The 20,417-nt window shown below is 41.3% G+C and overlaps 1 protein-coding gene and 1 long non-coding RNA gene across 3 annotated transcripts in view; one reads left to right on the forward strand and one right to left on the reverse strand.

Moving 5' to 3' along the window:
• LOC141278444 (uncharacterized) overlaps positions 1-2,341 on the forward strand; it is a 44,550-nt gene extending 42,209 nt beyond the window's left edge. The window contains exons 2-3 of the long non-coding RNA XR_012331196.1: positions 1,784-1,898; positions 2,198-2,341. This is a non-coding gene — a long non-coding RNA (uncharacterized lncRNA). The remainder of the gene's footprint in view (positions 1-1,783; positions 1,899-2,197) is intronic.
• The window catches only part of CPNE4 (copine 4), a 565,144-nt gene that overhangs the window by 264,399 nt on the left and 280,328 nt on the right, over positions 1-20,417 (reverse strand). The gene's annotated exons all lie outside the window — the stretch shown is intronic.

Raw genomic sequence — 20,417 nt, forward strand, 5'->3', positions numbered from 1 at the left:
GGTTTTTAAATGCAGATAAATAAAGAGCTCAGCCACTGACAATATTTTTAAAATGAAATTCTTTTCACGACCAGAATGCTAGGAGGTGTTTCTCGTGGGACTTATACGGCAGCACAGAGGAAACAAAATTCTCAATCAGAATTATACAGAAAATAAGGTACAATGGTTCACATGCCTAGTTCTCTCTCAGCAAACACCAATAAAATACAACTCACTGATGGTAAATATTTGAGGTGCTAGAGGTTTTTTAAAATATATATTTTCATGGTAGTGATGGACACACAAGTGTGAATGTACTTAATGTCACAGAATCGTACACTTGAAGACAGTTGAAATGGTAAATTTTATGTTATGTACATCTATCTATCTATCTAATCTATCTATCTATCTATTTATCTATCATCTATCTATCTATCTATCTATCTATCTACCTACCTACCTATCTATCTATATCCTCCCAATGGTCACTTTGAAATTATCCTGAGCTAAGACTGCAACACCAGGGCTCAATGGCCAGAGAGTGGCCATTTAGAATGAGGATTTGTGTCCTTGGCCTAAGAGGAACCTAAACAGCCCATAAGAAGATCCATCACACGCTCTAAAAGTCATCTTCTAGCTTTGTGCTTAGATGCTCCCTGAAAGAATTTTGAAAAGCTGTGAATCCATTTAAACACTTCTAAGCTGGCATCTGAAATATTTCATTCCTGGCTTTAATAGCATATAACATTCAGCATATTTTAATTCTGCCATCTTAAAACTGCTTGAACTCTAAAGAGTGGAAATTTGATGCCATAGTGATTTAATGCTATTATCTATCAAAAAAATACTTAGACAAACTCTTCATTAATAAATTTTATAAACTTCCTTTTCTCCCTTCAAACTGCATTTCCATTTTATTTTCCTCACAGAATTTTATCCCAAAGAAATATAATTTTATACTTTAAAATGTTTTATTCATTGGTCTCTCATACCTCTTTGTGACAAAAATATGTCTATAAATGTAAATCTTTTTAAAAAGTTTTCTGTAATGCTGTTAAAGATTTTAATTTGGATTGAGTTATCATTACAGTTATGAGTATAGGATTGATCAAAACAATGAAATATTCTCTAAATTTTGATAATTATTAGAGTTAAAATTATAATTCAAAATGCATCTCTAATGAGATGAATGGCTATTTCTCCTATAATTACTTCATGTATTAATGAATTAATATAACCAATCTCTAGAATAAATCAGATTCATCTTCCATTGCATTCCTATTTTTCATTTTTATAAATGCTTAGAACTGAGAGACATTTTCTTGTAAATAAATGGACATGAATGGAAGTTTTGTAATAGAGGTGCCATTCAATTTTTGTACCCCTTCCAAGTTGTATGTCAAAATCGTAGTGATTTATCATCAAAGTTATTTTTAATTATTTAGCAACTGACATGTCAATTAGTCCACCTTCAATTTTGTAGAAAGCAAAGAATCGGAAAACCTGACTTGCAGAAAGATTTGTTGATTACCCAGTCAGGACGGTCATCCGTTTTCTCAATACCTACACTAATATTCAAATGACCCCTTGTTTAGAACTTAGGAGGCTTTTGTAAACCACAGGGCAATGTACCATAGAAAGAGCCCAGCAGCAAGTTTCTTTATTTGATAGAGTAGGAGAAGGGTGAGTTCCTAGGCAGTTCAATTCTTAAGAAACAGTACAGATGGAACTGGAAGATCTGTAATTAAGCCCTTATACTCTTTGGAAAATCTTCATGTTTACCTAAGGGGGTGTGCCTCTCCAGGTATGAAGAATGCTGCTCTAAGTCAACCAATCAACAGACCATACAAGATCGGGAAAGGAGGCGAGTTACTGATGTGCTTGTGGAATGGAGAAATTCATCAAGAGTGTCTGGGAAGGTACCATGCCCCATCCCCCATGGCCACTGGGTGCTCTGGAACCATGATGGAGGCAGGTTTCACCCCTCCAGAGCTGCCTGCCATCACCAAGCCAAGTTTCTCCGGTGATTTCGTTGTTTTCTCTAACAAAAGGACTGATTGTCACCATTAAGTGAACAACTTCACTGGTGTTAAAGTTGTCAGAAGGCATCATTAAGTTATTTAAGATATTGCACTATAGTCACAAAACTGGCAGCTTTCTCCTTGAATCAGAATTAAAGGGAACTAGGAACTGAAAGTATCCCCCTCTCTCTTGGCAGGAGAACCAGCCTGGGATGAGGGGCAGGATAGGAACAGGACACAGTGATTCATCTTCAGAGTTGCCTCTGGACCAAGGTTGTCGTCACTGAAAAGTTTATTCCTGCCCACACCCGCATACCATCTCATATGAGATGGGAAACACCATTGATATACCATACAAACTCATAATTTTCTATGCATAGTCTGTATCTCACCCCTAAATTCCTGTTGTGAATAAACGGCTGCTAACCAGACATCTACATTTGGAAATCAACATGTAGCCTCAACACAACTCGCCAGGATGGAAGTTTTCATTCCATTCCCTCACCCTCAAAAAAAAAAAAAAAGCTTCTCCTCAGGGTGCCCTATTTCTATAAATGACACCACAATACACTGAATTCCTCAAATAAAAAATCTGTCGGTCATTCATCTTTTCCCATACCCCCAAATCCAATCCATCAGAAAATAAATACTTTAGGAAATGTGAAGGACTACAGCTCCATGCTTCCCCTCTCCATCCACTTTTCCCTCCAGTAGACCAAGGCTCCACGGATATTGGCCATGCACTTCCAAGAGTTTCCCTCATACTTATCCCTTTTAATTCATTCTCTACACAGGAGCAAGAATGACATTTAAACATGGAAATCACATCATGTCATTTCCCTGCTTAAAATCCTTCGTGGTTTTTTACTGTTCTTAAAATAAAATCCAAATTTCTAGAAGACCCTATAAGGCTCCACAGTAGAGACTTTTCACCTCTGACTGGAACCACCCGGAGACCTAAAATAACCACAGGAGCAGCAACAGCCACAACAACGACAACAAAAATCAAACGCCAATGCCCCACCCTAGACTAACTGAATACGAATTGCTGCAGGTAGAGCGCCTGCATTTTTGATATGTGGTGGGAGTTGACAACAATTGCCCAACATGATATGACTTCTGTCTACTGCTCTGACCATTTCTTCCATTGTGATCTCCCTCACTCACAAAAATCCGAACATACTGATCTAGTTCTCTTTTTGAACACACCAAATTTGTGCCTGCCCCAGGATCTTTGCACTTGCTGTTTCCTCTCTCTGGAAGGCTTTACTCCAAGATTTTCACATTGGCTGGCTCCCTCTCACCATTCAGACATCTGCTCAAATATCACCTCTTCAAAAGGAGAGAGTCACAGAGAACTGGGCAACAGATTGTAAACCTCCGTGTCTGTGTACCTGAGATCAAAGTCTTCATATCAGGAGTTACCACCGTGCATTCCTCCATCACTCCCATACCGTGTGCCCTGTTTCTATGAGCTCATTGCCACTGGCTGCCCTCCTGTTTCCTTGCCTGTGGTGCACAGCCACCCTGAGATGGCTGTCAACTTGCCAAGGATTATCAGGCTCTCAACATGCCAAGCAAGCAGGGGCCACCTCTGATTGCCTCTGAGGAATGACACTTCTCACTGGGGATGTATCCTGACACACAGACACTTACAATCATCCTTTAGTGACCTTTCCCAAGAAAATACTTATGGAAAATCCAGTTCAATTTCGGAAACTACTTTTTCAGAGATGCAGCTGACTTGGGTGTAAAACTCTCAGGAGTAGAATGAGTTTCAACTTAGATGCCCAAGCACAATTTGGCCATAAAGGGATCTCCCTGTAGTCCACCAATTTCAGTATCTTAATAGGACTTACACTGACAAAGAGCACGACATCTTTCAAAGAACTTGTACGGATGTTCTTCCTTATGGTATCACAAAAACCTGAGAGTAAGTCTGGTACCAGAGTTCCTGCATCCAAATGTATAGTCTGCACTCTGCTAAGGTGTGCCTGGTCAAGGGGGTGAATAGGGAACGAAATCCAGCCCCTCTCCAAGCCCATCCTGGAAAGTCAGTGCAGGGGAAAGGGTGTTTTTCTCAAATTCAACCACCGGGGGCAGGGGGCATCTTTCTCATATCTGCAAAGGTACCATATGTGGCAGAAGTAGACCTGGCAGTGCTATTATTTTTGCTTGCTGCTTATTGTTTTATTTTGCATATGGCAACTCTATTATTCAGCGGTGAAGTACCCTGTCCCAGCAGAAATTCAGTGAATCAAAAATCTGCTAGTGAGTTGCCAAAAAGTCTAGAGCTCTTTCCAGGATCACTTGGAAATATGTTTACTATTACTTTGGGATGGTCCCTGGTTTGTAGCCAATGCCTAAAGGGAAGCAGCATGTTCCAAGATTCCAGAGTGAGAGGCATAATCATCAAAGCTCAGAGCAGTACACTGATGATAGCCTCCAATTCCACGGGAATCATTTAAATTCTCAGGGCTCCTCCTCCTCCCTAGGAGATTGAGGGGGTGAACTCAGTACCAAATTAAGTTCCTTTGGGCTCTCACAACTTTGGCTTGAGGAAGCAGCAGAGCTTTTTCTATCTAGAGAACTTTCTTTATTCTTGCACCACAGCTGTCCAAGCTTACTTGAATCAAAGCTATTTTGTGAGAAAATTTCTGCCACATTAAGCCATTTTGGAATCATCTTCAGCCTCATTAACTATTTAAGGGGGTTAGTTTGGTCACCACCAATCTCCCTGTTTATCAAATTTGTTTAATTGAATCCCTAACTCGGATGAAGTCAGGTGTCCCATCCCTGACTATTCAGACACATTCATCTATTCTGGATCTGCTCCCTCAGGTCAAGAGCACAAACCACCCTATAGCTTTCTGCTGAGACACATGTTTCCCAAGCTTCGTCCCTGCAGTCTTTGAAGGAAGGATGCAAAATACATTTTCTCTAAGTCAGTTCAAACTAGAGTAACTCATTGCCACACATCTATCCACCTCTTCCTCCCCCGCTCCCCCACCCTTCTCTCCAGACACTCCATCAGTACATGGATTTAACCTCATTTGCTGCTCTTTAGGGAGAATGCATTCACCCACAAGCTTCTCAAGGTGCTTCCTGGCACAAAAAGCTGAAAATGTCATCGCATTTGCAAATGAACAGAAACCTCCCACTCAAAGAGCATCAGTGCCACTGCAGTTCACAGAAGCAGACCACAGGAGCCTTCCTCTCCATGCCACTGCTTTGTTGTTAGAATAATACACATATATTCTTTTCCTCTAATGGTGTTGGGCAAGTTTTACTTTCTTTGTGAACGTAACAGCTCTGTTCTTCCAACCAGAAGACTGACCAGTCTTTCTTTGGAACGGGGCCGAATGGTTCCTATTCACTCCAGATGGCACTGGTCAGCTCTAGCCTCTGACAGGTATTTACTTAAGCTTCATTCACTCCACACCGTATGACTACACTCTGCAGGTCACTGTGGCTCTGGTTTTCTTAAGCTACAGAAATCTGAATTCTGGATTGAAACGCTGGCCACATCAACGCCATCTTCTCGTCATTCTCATTTGTCAAGGAGAGTTGGGCTGAAAGTAGGATACTTTGTAGCCCTTATCATGTGCAATGACCTGTTTTCTTGGATTTAGTATTTCCTGAGCAAGTATCCCCAAACTGGCAAGGGGAGGGTTCTGAGGAAGACAGCGCAGAACACATCCAACTCACTGGGGATCTATCTGCCCATGATTTCGCGAGCATGAATGAATCATGATGTGGCTGGCTTCATGCCGGTGGCTAATCAAGACTACTGGTTTATTCCGTCACAGAGATTCCTCCCAAGGTGCAGCCAAAGGTTAGACTGTATTACAAACTTGGCAAACGATCACCCTAGAAGGGTCCAACTCTCAGGACAACTATTATATGTTTTTGTTCTATTCTGTAGGAACCAGGAACATGGAAATGAGTGGGATCTATTACAAACCTTATTAATACCTCAGAGTCAATGGCTATAGAAAGTGGGGTAAGTATTTTACTTGCATTAGGAATGGCAATATTTGTGTCAGTGATGTTCTGAGATAGATTGACTGCCCTGTTCATATACAGCACATCAGTGCCTCTTACATCAAAACTCCCTGAATGAGCCATGTCAAGGCTTACCCAGAAGTGCACTGGTTGAGCAAAACTGTCCAGTGAATGGACATGAGACCTCAGATGTTCTGCCATTGAACCAATGACATAATTATGAGAAGAATGCTCCTCAAAGGCCTCAGTCACAGGCTTCTGACAACTAAGATGGATCTATGGACATGTACACAATAATTCACTGAATCACCACCAAAGACCTACTCTGTTTCATGAATTGTGTAATATAATGGAACGATAACTAGGGTACAGTTTCCACTCTCAGGAACATCACAACGTAAGGGAGTTAGACACATAAACAGATACTTAATAAATACAGTAAACAAACACAGATTAAATAGTCTAAGTATGAAGTTAAGGATATCCACAGAGTGATATAAAAATTCACACCTAATAGCATCATCTAACCTGACTCATGAAGGGTGGTAGGAAGATCCCTCCTAGAAGAGATGACCCTTGAGCTGAGTGTGAGGTGGGAGTTTTGTGAGGTAGTTGGGAGTCCAAGGAAGAAGTTTTTCAACCTTCCAATTTTCTTTCAACTAGGCAAGAGTTTAGAAGAAAGCAAGCAGTTACCTCTAACTCTCTTCTCAGCCTGATCAAATAATTAGCTGAATTGGGACATTTATTTACTTTTTATTTTTTTAAAGATTTATTTATTTATGCATGCTGTGCTGGGTCTTAGTTGTGGCATGTGGGATCTTCGTTGCAGCTTGCAGGATCTTTTAGTTGTGGCCTGTGGACTTCTTAGTTGTTGCATGCAGGCTTCCTGGTTGTGGCATGCAAACTCATAGTTGCAGTGTGCATGTGGGATCTAGTTCCCTGAGCAGAGATCAAACCTGGGTCCCCTGCATTGGGAGCACGTGGTCCTACCCACTGGACCACCAGGGAAGTCCCAGAATTGGGACATGTAAATATGCATGAGGTGGTAGAAAATTGGTAATACTTTGTTAATATGGCATTAGTACTACTGACATCATAGCTTGACTTTCACAAAAGAAAAGTGATTGCTTGGAAGTTTTTATTTCTTCTTCTTCTTTTTTAACCAAAAACCCAGAAGAAAATCAATAAGATAAAATTTTGCAAAGTTTAACTCCATCACACTTTGGAATTTATTTATATTTATTTTTATAAACTTATTAATTAATTAATTAATTAATTTATTTATTTATGGCTGTGTTGGGTCTTCATTGCTGCGTGTGGGCTTTCTCTAGTTGCGGCAAGCAGAGGCTAATCTTCGTTGAGGTGCACAGGCTCCTCATTGCAGTGGCTTCTCTTGTTGTGGAGCACGGCCTCTAGGCATGATGGCTTCAGTAGTTGTGGCACACAGGCTCAGTATTTGTGGCTCACGGGTTCTAGAGTGCAGGCTCAGTAGTTGTGGCACACGGACTTAGTTTCTCCACAGCATGTGGGATCTTTCCAGACCAGGGTTCAAACCCATGTCCCCTGCATTGGCAGGCAGATTCTTAACCATTGCGCCACCAGGGAAGCCCACACTTTGGAATTTAAATTGAACTTGTATGCCCCATAGTCAGTTAAAAACACTTTTCTCCAAACTCTCCTGACAAGACATTTCCAAAGAGCTTAAGATGTATTTATTCACTTTGTGGAGTTTTGAAAACTGGCTCTGAAAGAGAAAAAATATTATGAACGCTACTGTGGATATGTTTCTAACTTTTAGAGCTATCCTATGAGAGACAGAGACTGGGCATAACTGAGTTAGAAAAGACACAGACAGCTGGGCCAGGACTTGCTCCTGAGGTAAACATAAACTCATTAAAGGTTAAACTCTGTGCAGTGTGTTTAAGACCAAGGCATGAAGCGGAGCTGCAATACCGAATGGGACCATCATAATAATCTCATCTGAGGTGCAGAGCTGGGCTCAGAACTCTCCCACAAGAGCCTTCAGGGGTATATTCAGACCCCCCCCATCTCACTGAATCCACTCTACAGGCAAGAGTGAGTCACAGAATTGTTATGTATCCTGAAAATAGATCATTATTTTCTACCTGATCTAGGGTTTTGTTTTGGTTTTGTCTTTATTTTCTGATATTTTGCTGTGACTCCTCAGTCTCCAAATTGAGTTACGAAAAAAATACTGGAATAATCTTCTTCCACGATCCCCTCCCTTTTTCCCATCTCTCAGCTCCCACGAATGATGCTCCAGCACTGACACAAGGGCCACATAAAATCACCATTTTCAGTGGCAGCCTAAACCCCCTTTCCCTAATGTTACCACTGGTGAAACACACCAGAATAATAATTCAGTGGCCTGCAGATCATCCTAGGGTCAGTGAAAAAGTGATCAGTGCTAGCAGCTGGGGTTACTGCCTTCTCTCTATTCTTGAAGAACAAATGTAAAGTCTAGGAATGGAGCAGGCTTTGGTCTCCAGGAGCCTTAGACATCAGGTCTCAGTCTTCATATGGATTGTTCATTTTGTGTGTGTGTGTCTGTGTGTGTGTGTGTATTTCAAACATCTCCTTCCAGAAGCCTTTCCTAACCTTCCCAGGAATTTGTGCTCCCTCTGTAATCATTAAGAGTGCTTTGCAGCTCTCATAACACCTAATAATACAGCTCTGCTTATAGGTCTCTACCACTATTACATGGCAAACTGCTTGAAGACAGGGTCCATTTATCTTAAAAATTTATATATTCTCTTGGGCTTCCCTGGTGGTGCAGTGGTTGAGAGTCTGCCTGCCGTTGCAGGGGACACGGGTTCGTGCCCCATTCCAGGAAGATCCCACATGCCGCAGAGCGGCTAGGCCCATGAGCCATGGCCACCGAGCCTGAGCATCCGGAGCCTGTGCTCCGCAACGGGAGAGGCCACAACAGTGAGAGGCCCGCGTACCACAAAAAAAAAAAAAAAATACAATTTATATATTCTCATCTCCTGGCAAGTGCCGAGCACCTAGTGGTTACTATATGGGTAGATAAATGGTAGAATGGCTTTGGGGTTGTAGGCTCATGATAAAAATGACAGAAGAAATGGTTTTGCACAAATCTTGCTAGTTTTGTCACATTCCATCAATCCATTACTGGCAAAAAAGGAAAAAATATTTAGGATTTTGATCCTAAACGTACCAATATTTTAATTTTATGGACACTTAAAATGTCAGGGTTAGAATGGATGAGACGTTATTTGCTGAAATATTTGATGGGTAAGAAAAGGAGGGCTTCTTTCAATTCTGTTGAGGCCCTCCCACCATATACCTCTCACTAGTGTGGCCCATGTGTGAGTTGGGAAGGCCTGGGTGAAGATAATCCAAAAAAGAAATACTGGCGTTACAGTTGGTGAGACTTTGGATGTTAGCCTAAGGGCGTGGCCTTAATTTCATGATAATTAAGAAGAGAAGAAATGAGAGGCATGATTGGATGTATGTTTGGAATAAGTGACACAATTCATATATATTAGGGAAACCACTCTGGCAACAGGAGAAGGCCAAGCACAACGATTGACATACCTAACAGGCAGCTGGTCCATCTTCTATGAGAGAAGTGAGGAAGGCCTCCGTGAGGGTGGAAGAAAAGGAGTGTGGGATTGAGAGCTACTTTAGGGGTGAACTCACAGTATCACTACAGAAAGGGATCATCTAGAAAGATTTCCAAGGGGCTCACACTGATTATAAAGAAGGAAGTAGAGATAAGAAAAAGGACAGAGAGGCTTATATATCAAGTGGAGTCAGTATCTAAACATCACAGTGTGGTGCATGGACATGTGTTTCCCCAGTGGCACCTGCAGGCAGCCTCCATCATTTGTCCTGGGGGCCTGAGAAGAGTGACCTGCTTCTATCAGCAATGCCCACAGCAGGCCAGTCAGTATGCAGGTGGTGCCTGGAGTTTTCTAAAGAGCTCATGCTGCTTTCCTGATTGAAATGAGGTCAGGTTTATTTTTGTACTTTACTGCATTTCACAATAACTTCCTGTCCAATCACTCCAAACCATGTATACCACTGCAAAAGAGATAAATCTATACAATTCAGGCAAAAAAAGTTGCCTTGTGACCCTAAACAGAGACAGAAGTGGAATAAAACCCAGATGCTCCATCTGCTCAGGTGCCTGCCAAAGTTATATGTCAACAGAGGACAAACGAGGGAGACTGGGCTATTACTTCCTACCAAAGACAGGACTCAACCATGGGCTCTGTCTTCAAATAGAGGGCATCACTGCACAAAAAAATTCTGGGATATAAAACGTAGTATACTTCATGAGTGTTTTCTCAGGCTTGGGAGGGCTGATAGGTGCTTAGTAAATGTTCAGTGTCAGGACCTAGTCTGGGTACATTGACTAGTGGCCCCAAGCTCAAGCCATGCTAGGATTTAAAAGAAACCAAGCCAAAAGCCAACAGGACTGCAGAGAAAGTGAAAGAGCCCCATTGCTAGGATCCCCAGATGAGACAGCAATAGTCAGATGGGCCTACCCGCCAGGTCAAGGAATAGGAAGGGGAAGTTCCAGGAAAACATAGAAGTAGGATCACTTTCATGCCAAATCAGACTATGCATCCAAACTGAGAAAGGAAAAGAGTAATATAGAAAATGTCCCAGAAGGACTTGGGTGAGAATCAGATTCCACCCACCCAGTCTAAGTAGAGTGCAAGTCTTCCTTTCCAACAGGTAACGGAGACTCAGGGCCATGGAAACATCAAGTCCCAGGGCAGAGAACAACCAAGAATATTAAGTAATATTATTCAAGTGCCCCAGACCTCTAGTCTCAGATGTAGAACAGGAGACTATTACAAACTCTTCTGGTGTGCACAGCAAAAAATCTTGACAAATTGCCCAGCTGCTCCTTCTGGGTTCCAGAATTGAAGTCGGGTGAGGCAGTGAGTAGATGCACTGAATGTAGCTGGGATGTGTCCAGGACAGTGCTGGCAGCACTAGTAAACAGAGACACCTAAGTCACACTGCACTGATCTCACAGCAAGCCTGCAAATGATGTCAAAGGACAGACATTTCAGCAGAGCCTCATAGCAGGGTCTCCAAAGATCAGTGTTCACAGAGGGAAACCCTGGAATCTCCCCCAAACCTGCTAACGTATCTGAAATGTCAGAACTAAACCAACAGTCAAGAGAGAATATTCGGCTTTATAGACACTGCAAAAGATGTTCCTGCTTTGCCCCTGATGATCTGCAAAGAGACCAGGTTATGATAACACAGACCCACAGCAGAACAGGTCAGCAGACCACAGAGAAAACCATCCCTGAAAGAGTACTTCAAGCCTTGAGTCTTAGCATCCTGGCCTCAGCCTGAAAACTTCAATGAACACAAGACTGGAATTAGAAGTTTCCGAGATTGACTTGGAGTATTTTCTACCTTATATGTCAAACTTGGTTTCCAGAGGGGTAGTGAAAGGTAAAATTTGACAGTACTTTTAAGTCAGACAAATTTGAATTCAAATCCTGGTTCTGCTGTTAGCCAACTGGGTGGCCTTGGAATTTGGCAAGTTGCATAATCTCCTAGAGGTTTGGATACGGGTATGACTTTACCCATGTCTTGGGTGTCGTGAAGATAACATGAGATGATGCAGCACCATGCTTAGCACAGTGCCTGGCATGTGGCAGGTGACAGGAAACATAAATTCTCTCCCCCTGTCTCTGTCCACTCAGCCCCACTCAAATTTAGCCCCCTTTTTCCAGAAAACAAAAGTACAAGGAGGTTTGGCTGATAATTGCTTCTATAAAGATTTTCAGCAAAAGAAAAACTGTGCATGTGATTTGTTCTTCTCCTTAAAGGAAATATTTGGATAAGAACACTTTGAAAGCACAGGCATCTGATAATCTTTCCCAAATAAAGAATTTAAAATGTGAGGAAAGATATTTTAAAAATATATTGTTAGGTACCTACTTTGTGCCAGGCACTGTTCTAGCCACTGGAGATACAAAGATGAACACCTCTCAGCCCTCCTGACACATACACAAGTTGGGGAGAACATACTCTGCTCAGAAATGTTTATTGCAGCACTATTTGTAATGATAAGAAACTAGACGGAATATAAATGTTTAACAACAGGGAAATGGCTAAGTAAATTATGTACTTCTAATTGCTGGAGCATTATGCAGTGATTAAATGATAGTTGTGAAAAGAATGGACAACTATGAATAAGAACCAGCTTCTTACTGAATAAGAAATTCAGGTTCTTCAAACGTATGGACACCAAGGGGGGAAAGTGGCGGCAGGGGTGGTGATGGGATGAACTGGGATATTGGGATTGACATGTATACACTAATATGTATAAAACGGATAACTAATAAGAACCTGCTGTATAAAAAAATAAATTAATTAAAATTCAAAAAATCAAAAAAAAAAAAAAGAAATTCAGGTTCTGATTAAGGTTGGACTCCATCTCTGAGCATCTGAGTTTGTAAGATAGACTTCCTGACACAATACACCTTAGTTCTTTTTTCTTACCTTGTTTTATCTTTTGCAGTACCTAGAGTCAATGTCTATCTTTGTCTCTCTGTCTGTCTCTCTCTGTCTCTCTGTCTCTCTCTCTCTCTCACACACACACACCATTATTAATTAATCTACCCAAACAGGGTTGAAGAGGTTGGTTGAAATTTCCTCCTAGCTCTGACAGTTTGAGACTCTTGTGATTCAACCATTGGGTAGAAATTCTGAGAGTTGTTATTACTTCTGCTTTCCCTATCCATTCACATTTTACATCATCAGTATTTACACCTCTGTAGAACCCAGTTGTCAGCCCTAAGAAGAATCCACATGATTTAGCCAAATGCAATCAAGCAAATGTTAATGTCAGGGAGTGGGCAAGTATTACCAAAACACAAATTGTAAATATCTGTTGAATATGTGATTTGAAAACTCCTTTCAAACAGGGAGGTATATCTTTCCTGAGTATGACTGCAGCCTTGGAAATAAGTGGCTAGCAACTGGCCCTTTTTAATCTTTAGACTTCCCTCCATACCCTGATCCATAGAACTAGCACAAAGGTTTGTACTACTGGTCAACCAAGGCCAGGACTAGGTGATCGTGAAATGGATTTTTTTTTTACCCCTCCCTGTGTCCCACATCCTTTACAATGTGGCTTTTCAACTCATCCTTCAAAATATACAGTGTATTTCCCCACCTGCTGCATCTGGCCTGGCCTTGTGACTTGCACTTGCTTTAGAAATGTGGCAGAAGTGGCTGTGTGCCAATTCTAAGCCAAGGCTATAAGAAGCTTTCATGCTTCTGCTCTTTCTCTTGGGGCTATACCACTGCCATGTGACTGATCCCAGGCTATGCTGCAGAAGAACAAGGGAACAAGTGGCCCAACCACCCCCATTACCCTTGCCATTAGCCAGATCTTACTGCGGTTGAAGACAGACATATGAGAAAGTTCATCTGAGACCAGAAGAATGCTCAGCTAAGCACAGCACAAACTGCTACCCACAAACTGAGTTAAATAAATGGTGGTTGTTTTAAACCACTATATTTTGGATGGTTTATTACTTAAGGAAAATAGAAGCAAACTAGATTCCAAAATGAGCAGAATTCTGAGCACTTCCCATATTCATGTGCCTTGAGTCCAGCCAGAATTCTAGTTGCCCATTTGTGGGCAACTCTCTCCTCGTTCCCATCTCATCAGCCCATGAATGAATCACACAGTACCTGCTGCAAAACTGAGAGATATGCATTCTCTTACTATCCTTGTGCCTTGGGGAGATACATTATTCTGGATACATGACCTGAAGAATAATTTTTCAGAGATGTATATGACAGGGCATGCTCATGCTTTCCAAGTATTTATGGTAAGATAAAGAGCTGAACGGAAAATTAGCATCTAGAACTACAGTGAAACCACAAGCAGGTGATTCCAGCAACTTCAACACCTTTCATTCAGGCTGTCTTTGTCCCTGGGCCAGTGTGCTGTTCTAGTTCCCTGTGACTATCTGGAAAAAAAAACCAACCTAAATTTAATAGTATAGGGGAAAAAATCATCATGTATTATTGTTATCTCTCACAGTTCTGGGTTCAACTATGTGATTCTAACTCAGGATCTCTCATGAAGCTGCAGCCCAATTATGAGTGGAGATGAAGTCACCTTGAAGATTCTTTATTCACCTGGCTGGTGGTTGGTGCCAGCTGTCAGCTGGACCACTTACAACTGTTCTCTTTACATGGCTTGAAATTCTTCACAGCAGGATGACTGGGTACCAAGAACAAGTGTCCTGAAAGAGAGTTAGGCAGGAGTTGCAGCTCCTTTAATGCCTAAGGAGTCACAGAGAGTCACTTCCACTGTAAAATTGACCCTATGATCTGTTCCACTGTACTCAGTCAAAAAATGTGTGCTGGAGGAGACCTTCAAGCTGGCGGAGGAGTAAGAAGTGGAGATCACCTTCCTCCTCACAAATATATCAGAAATACATCTACATGTGGAACAACTCCTACAGAACACCTACTGAACGCTGGCAGAAGACCTCAGACTTCCTTCCCAAAAGGCAAGAAACTCCCCACGTACCTGGGTAGGGCAACAGAAAACAGAAAAAAACAGAGACAAAAGAACAAGGATGGGACCTGCTCCTTGGGGAGGGAGCGTGACAGAGGAAAAGTTTCGAAACAGTACAAAGCCCCTTCACTGGTGGAGATGGAGGGTGAGTCGGGGGGAAGATTCAGAGCCATGGAGGAGAGCACAGCAACAGGGGTGCAGAGGGCAAAGTGGAGAGATTCCCACACAGAGGATCGGTGCTGACCAGCACTCACCAGCCAGAGAGGCTTGTCTGCTCACCTGCTGGGGTAGGTGGGCACTGGGAGCTGAGGCTTGGGCTTTGGAGGTCAGATCCCAGGGAGAGGATGGGGGTTGTCTGCATGAACACAGCCTGAAGGGGGCTAGTGTACCACAACTAGCCAGGAGGGAGTCCAGGAAATAGTCTGGACATGCCTAAGAGTCAAGAGACCATTGTTTCAGGTGCACGAGGACAGGGGCTTCAGAGCACCACCTAAATGAGTTCCAGAGACGGACGTGAGCCGCGGCCATCAGGGCAGACCCCAGAGACGGACATGAAACTTTAAGGCTGCTGCTGCAGCCACCAAGAAGCCTGTGTGAAAGCACAGGTCACTATCCACACCTCCCCTCCCGGGAGGCTGTGCAGCCCTCCACTGCCAGGGTCCCGTGATCCAGGGACAACTCCCCCGGAAGAACACACAGCGCGCCTCAGGCTGGTGCAACATCACGCTGGTCTCTGCCGCTGCAGGTTTACCCCACATTCCGTACCCCTCCCTCCCCCTAGTCTGAGTGAGCCAGAGACCCCTAATAAGATGCTACTTTAACCCCGCCCTGTCTGAGCAAAGAACAGACACCCACAGGAGACCTACACACAAAGGCGAGGCCAAATCCAAAGCTGAGCCCCTGGGAGCTGTGAGAACAAAGAAGAGAAAGGGAAATCTCTCCCACCAGCCTCAGGAGCAGCGGATTAAATCTCCACAATCAACTTGATGTACCCTGAATCTGTGGAAAACCTGAATAGACAACGAATCATCCCACACTGAGGCAGTGGATTTTGGGAGCAATGATATATATTTTTTTTTTCCTTTCTTCTCTTTTTGTGAGTGTGTATGTGTATGCTTCTCTGTGTGATTTTTGTCTGTATAGCTTTGCTTTTAACATTTGTCCTAGGGTTCTGTCTGTCCTTTCTTTTTTTTTAAGTATAGTTTTTAGCACTTGTTATCATTGGTAGATTTGTTTTTTGGTTTGGTTGCTCTCTTCTTTCTTTCTTTGTTTATTACTTTTTAATTTTATTAAATTAATTATTTTTTATTTTAATAACTTTATTTTATTTATTTATTTCTCTTTTTCTCCATTTTTTTCTGAGCTGTGTGGCTAACAGGGTCTTGGCACTCTGACCAGGTGTCAGGCCTGTGCCTCTGAGGTGGGAGAGCTGAGTGCAGGACATTGGTCCACCAGAGACCTCCCAGCTCCATGTAATATCAAACAGCGAAAGCTCTGTCAGAGATCTCCGTCTCAATGCTAATTCTCAGCTCCACTTAACGACCAGCAAGCTACAGTGCTGGACACCCTATGTAAAACAACTAGCAAGACAGGAACACGACCACACCTATTAGCAGAGAGGCTACCTAAAATCATACTAAGTTCGCAGACACACCAAAACACACCACCATACGTGGTCCTGCCCACCAGAAAGACCAGATCCAGTCTCATCCACCAGAACACAGGCACGAGTCTCCTCCACCAGGAAGCCTACACAACCTACTGAACCAACCTTAGCCACTGGGGACAGACACCAAAAACAATGGGAACTATGAACCTGCAGCCTGCAAAAAGGAGACATCAGACACAGTAAGTCAAGCAAAATGAGAAGACAGAGAATCACACAGCAGATGAAGGAGCAAAATAAAAACCCATCAGACCAAACGAATGAAGAGGAAATAGGCAGTCTACCTGATAAAGAATTCAGAGTAATGATAGTAAAGATGATCCAAAATCTTGGAAATAAAATGGAGAAAATACAGGAAACATTTAACAAGAACCCAGAAGAACTAAAGAGGAAAGAAGCAGTGATGGAAAACACAATATATGAAATTAAAAATTCTCTAGAAGGGATCAATAGCTGAATAACTGAGGCAGAAGAATGGATAAGTGACCAGGAAGATAAAATAGTGGAAATAACTACTGCAGAGCAGAATAAAAAAAAAAAAGAATGTAAAGAATTGAGGACAGTCTCAGAGACCTCTGGGACAACATTAAACAAACCAACACTTCAATTATAGATATCCCAGATGAAGAAGACAAATAGAAAGGGACTGAGAAAATATTTTAAGAGATTATAGTTGAAAAATTCCCTAATATGGGAAGTGAAATAGTTAAGGCCAGGAAGCGTGCACAGAGTCCAATAGAGGATAAATCCAAGGAGAAACACACCAAAACACGTATTAATTAAACCACCAAAAATTCAATACAAAGAAAAAATATTAAAAGCAGCAGGGGGAAAACAACAAATAACAAACAAGGGAATCCCCATAAGGTTAACAGCTGATCTTTCAGCAGAAACTCTGCAAGCGAGAAGGGAGAGGCAGGACTTATTCAAAGTGATGAAAGGGAAAAAGCTACAACCAAGATTACTCTTTCCAGCAAGGACCTCAATCAGATCTGACAGAGAAATTAAAACCTTTACAGACAAGCAAAAACTAAGAATTCAGCACCACCAAACCAGCTCTACAACAAATGCTAAAGGAACTTCTCTAGGCAGGAAACACAAGAGAAGGAAAACACCTACAATAACAAACCCAAAACAATAAGAAAATCGTAATAGGAATATATGTATTGATAATTATCATAACTGTAAATGGATTAAATGCTCCAACCAGAAGACAAAGACTGGCTGAATGGATACAAAAACAAGACCTATATATATGCTGTCTACAAGAGACCCACTTCAGACCTAGGGACACATACAGACAGAAAGTGAGGTGTTGGAAAAAGATATTCCATGCAAATGGGAATCAAAAAAAGCTGAAGTAGCAATTCACATATCAGACAAAATACACTTTAAAATAAAGACTTTTAGAAGAGACAAAGAGGGACACTACGTAATGATCAAGGGATCAATCCAAGAAGGAGATACAACAATTGTAAATATTTATGCACCAAACAGAGGAGCACCTCAATACATAAGGAAAATGCTAACAGCCATAAAAGGGGAAATTGACAGTAACACAATCATAGTGGGGACTTTAACACCCTACTTTCACCAATGGACAGATCATCCAAAATGAAAGTACATAAGGAAACACAAGCTTTAAATGATACATTAATCAAGATGGACTTAACTGATATTTATAGGACATTGCATCCAAAAACAACAGAATACACTTTCTTCTCAAGTGCTCATGCAACATCCTTCAGGATAGATCATATCTTGGGTCACAAATCAAGCCTTGGTTAATTTAAGAAAATTGAAATCATATCAAGTATCTTTACTGACCACAATGCTATGAGACTAGATATCAATTACAGGAAAAAAATCTGTAAAAAATAAAACACATTGAGGCTAAACAATACACAACTTAATAACCAAGAGATCACTGAAGAAATGAAAGAGGAAATCAAAAAATACAATAACAAATAACAGTGAAAACATGATGACCCAAAACCCATGGGATGCAGCAAAAGCAGTTCTAAGAGGGAAGTTTATAGCAATACAATCCTACCACAAGAAACAGAAACATCTCAAATAAACAACCTAACCTGAAAGAAATCATAAAGATCAGATCAGAAATAAATGAAAAAGAAATGAAGGAAACAGTAGCAAAGATCAGTAAAACTAAAAGCTGGTTCTTTGAGAAGATAAACGAAATTGATAAACCATGAGCCAGACTCATCAAGTAAAAAAGGGAGAAGACTCAAATCAATAAATTAGAAATGAAAAAGGAGAAGTAACAACTGACACCACGGAAATACAAAGGATCATGAGAGATTACTACAAGAAACTATATGCCAATAAAATGGAAAACCTGGAAGAAACGGTCAAATTATTAGAAAAGTACAACCTTCCAAGACGGAAACAGGAAGAAATAGAAAATATAAACAGATGAATCACAAGCACTGAAATTGAGACTGTGGTTAAAAATCTTCCAACAAACAAAAGCCCAGGACTAGATGGCTTCTCAGGCGAATTCTATCAAACATTTAGAGAAGAGTTGACACCTATCCTTCTCAAACTCTTCCAAAATATAGCAGAGGGAGGAACACTCCCAAATTCATTCTTTGAGACCACCATCACCCTGATACCAAAAGCAGACAAAGATGTCACAAAGAAAGAAAACTATCAGCCAATATCACTGATGAACATTGATGCAAAAATCCTCAACAAAATACTAGCAAGCAGATTTCAACACACCTTAAATGGATCATACACCATGATCAAGTGGGATTTACCCCAGGAATGCAAGGATTCTTCAATATACACAAATCAATAAATGTGATACATCATATTAGCAAATTGAAAGATAAAAACAATATGATCATCTCGAGCTTCCCTGGTGGTGCAGTGGTTGGGAGTCCACCTGCCGATGCAGGGGGCACGGGTTCATGCCCCGGTCCAGGAGGATCCTGTGTACCGCGGAGCGGCTGGGCCCGTGGGATGTGGCTGCTGGGCCTGCGCATCTGGAGCCTGTGCTCCATGGCAGGAGGGGTCGCAGTGATGAGAGGCCCGCATACCGCAAAAAAAAAAAAAAAAAAAGATCATCTCAATAGATGCAGAAAAAATATTCAACAAAAATCAACAGCAATTTATGATAAAAACCCTCCAGAAAGTATGCATAGAAGGAATTTACCTCAACATAATAAAGGCCATATATGAGAAACCCACAGCCAACACCGTTCTCAATGGTGAAAAACTGAAAACATTTCCCCTAAGATCAGGAACAAGCCAAGGTTGTTCACTCTCAACACTATTATTCAACATAGTTTTGGAAGTTTTAGCCACAGCAATCAGAGAAGAAAAAGAAATAAAAGGAATCAAAATTGGAAAAGTAGTAAAGCTGTCACTGTTTGCAGATGACATGATACTATACATAGAGAATCCAAAAGACTCTACCAGAAAACTACTAGAACTAATCAATGAATTTGGTAAAGTAGCAAGATACAAAATTAATGCACAGAAATCTCTTGCATTCCTATACGCTAATGACGAAAAATCTGAAAGAGAAATTAAGGAAACACTCCCATTTACTACTGCAACAAAAAGAATAAAATGCCTAGGAATAAACCTACCTAACAAGACAAAATACCTGTATGCAGAAAAGTATAAGACACTGATGAAAGTAATTAAAGGGGATACAAACAGATGGAGAGATATACCATGTTCTTGGATTGAAAGAATCAACATTGTGCAAATGACTATTCTACCCAATGCAATCTACAGATTTAACGCAATCCCTATCAAACTACCAATGGCATTTTTAACAGAATTAAAACAAAAACTTTCACAATTTGTATGGAAACACGAAAGACCCCAAATAGCCAAAGCAATCTTGAGAAAGAAAAATGGAGCTGGAGGAATCAGGCTACCTGACTTCAAACTATACTACAAAGCTACAGTAATCAAGACAGTATGGTACTGGCACAAAAACAGAAATATAGATCAATGGAACAGAATAGAAAGCCCAGAGATAAACCCACACACTTATGGTCACCTTATTTTTGATAAAGGAAGGAAGAATATACAATGGGGAAAGACAGCCTCTTCAGTAAGTGGCGCTGAGAAACCTGGACAGCTACATGTAAAAGAATGAAATTAGAACACTCCCTAACACCATGCACAAAAATAAACTCAAAGTGGA

Source organism: Tursiops truncatus, chromosome 4 (assembly GCF_011762595.2).
Source record: "Tursiops truncatus isolate mTurTru1 chromosome 4, mTurTru1.mat.Y, whole genome shotgun sequence".
In the NCBI taxonomy this organism is placed as follows: Eukaryota; Metazoa; Chordata; class Mammalia; order Artiodactyla; family Delphinidae; genus Tursiops; species Tursiops truncatus.